This window comes from Anneissia japonica, unplaced genomic scaffold (assembly GCF_011630105.1).
Source record: "Anneissia japonica isolate Jap-2015-1 unplaced genomic scaffold, ASM1163010v1 scaffold288130_len101125_cov175, whole genome shotgun sequence".
NCBI classification, from domain to species: domain Eukaryota; kingdom Metazoa; phylum Echinodermata; class Crinoidea; order Comatulida; family Comatulidae; genus Anneissia; species Anneissia japonica.
Window position 1 is genome coordinate 35,175 of NW_022752993.1, and position 2,608 is coordinate 37,782.

Consider the following 2,608-nt stretch of genomic DNA (forward strand, 5'->3'; position numbering starts at 1 on the left):
TTATTATTATTATTATTATTATTATTATTATTATTATTATTATTATTATTATTATTATTATTGTTCTCAAAGTATATACAATCTCATCAAAGCAATGTACACATATAGAATATATATAAAAATTATTATTTTAATAGTAGTATATGCTTATTTATTATTGTTGAAATCATTATTAATATTATTATATTATATATTACTATATTATATTCTTATTATTTCAAAATTATATTTTATTATTGAAATGAATTACAATTTTAGTACTGTTATATAATAATATTATTTATAATATTTTTATCACCACTATTGATATCATTACAGTATTATCATCATCCGTCATCATCATCCTCATCCTATTCGTCATCGTCATCATCATTCTCATTGTTGTCTAATCATTATAATCATCCTTACTGTCATCGATCGTTGTAATCATCACCATCATCCTCATCACATCATACTCATCCATCGTCATCATCCTCATCTTCATCACGTCCTCATCGATCATCTATCGTCGTTATCATCATCCTCATAATCTTCATCCTCCTCCTCATCCTTCTTCATTTTCTTCATCATCATACTCATCATATTCATCCTCATCCATCATCATCCTCGTCATCATCAATGGTGCAGCCAGCTATTGGCACAGTTGGGAAAGTCCCACACCATTTTTCTAATGGGTCCACATTTTAAAAATTGGTCCAAATTATGTAATTGTATGCATAAAATGGATCCAGATTTCTCATATTTAGCTAAAAATGGGTAAAATTTAAGAATATGGGTCCAGATATTTCATATTTTTGCGTAAAATGGGTCCAGTCCACATTGTTTAAATTTACACGTAAAGTGGGTCCACCCTGATATTGTCCCACACCGTTTGAAAATCCTGGCTATGGCATTGATCCTCATCCATCATTGTAACCCTCATCACCATTCTCAACAATCATCGTTATCATTATCACCATCACCACAACCTACTAATCATCCTCATCCATCATCATCCTTATCCTCATTATCATCAACCTCATCCTTATCCTCCTTATTATCATCACTCATTCATCATTCATAATCATAGTCCTCATTATCATCATTATCCATCATCATCCTTGTCCTCATCATCATCATCCTTATTAATCATCATTATCAATTATCATCCTCATCATGAGAATGATGATGAAGAGGAGAACAACAAGAATGAAAATGAGAATGAGGGGCAGAGTGGATGTTTCTCATTCTTCATCATTAACCTAATCAACATCATTCTTATCAATTATCCTCATCATTATCACGATCATCCTCATCAATATAATCATCATCATCCTTATCTTCATTATCATCAAACTCATCATCCTAATTTTCCTTATTATCATCATTATCCTCACCATCCTTATCAGCATCATTTTCTTCCTCATCATCATCCATTATCAATCATCATCTACCTCATCATCTTCCTTCTCCTCATCAACTGCATCATCCTCATCCTCCTCATCATCATTCTTATCTTCATCACCATAATCATAATCATCATTACCATCACCCTCATTATTATCGTCATCCTCATCATCTTCCTGGTTACTGTCATCAGCATCAACATTACCATCATCATTTTCATCATTATCCTCTTCATCATCAGTCACCATCATCATCACGAGGATGATGATGAGGAGGAGGATGACGAGAATGAACATGAGGATGAGGATGAGAGGGATGATTATCATCATTCATCATCATCATCATCATCATCATCATTCTCATCAATCACTTTCTATCATTCTCATCACCATCATCACAGTCATTATCATCAACAACCATTATCATCAATCATAATCACCATCATCTTCTTCCTCACCATCATCCTAATCATCTTTCTTCTCCTCATGACCAACATCCTCCTTATAATGGGGATTATAATGAGGATGGGGATGACAATGAGGAAGATGATGATGATGATGATAATAATAATGACATCAGTAAAGTAAAAATAACAGTACTAACGCTAATAATAATGTATAATTTTTTTGAAACGCATAAGAATAATTCTATAGAGTACTATATTAATAATATTATAAAGTAACAACATAATAATGATGATGATGAAAAATGTAGTGTAGAAAGATTAAATTTAAATAGGTAAACATTTCCTTTAATTTTGATTGTAGTAGTCTTGGAATTTGGTGTGTTGACGTCACCATTCCAAATTTGCTTGGGAGGTGGGGAATTCCCATCAGACAGGCATAGACTCCCATTGTACGATGCCACGACGAGGTTGCCACACCACAAATAATGATTTGCTTATCCATAAAAAATTAATTTGGTTGCCAATCCCTAATATTTTGACTTAAAAGCAAAATTTTGGGCCATACTAAGCTAAAAAAAAAAACTCTCCCATAAGCCCAGAGATTTTTATTCCGGGACTCTGACCGAGGGTCTAGTTGGCTCTGTGTTTGGACCCACCCTATCAGACCCCCTGGGGCCACCACTGAACGACTATAATGGGTACGTATTTTAAGGTCCTGTCAGTTTTTACAGTTATAGAAAAAAAAAAACCCTAAAAGTGACTAAAAACATAAACATGTTTCCCATACCCCGATCCAAAAATTGGTATTTTAAAACA

At 33.1% G+C, this 2,608-nt stretch overlaps 1 protein-coding gene across 1 annotated transcript in view; it reads right to left on the reverse strand.

The window, feature by feature from the left end:
- The window catches only part of LOC117122604, a 20,096-nt gene that overhangs the window by 8,421 nt on the left and 9,067 nt on the right, over window positions 1-2,608 (reverse strand). The window lies entirely within an intron of this gene.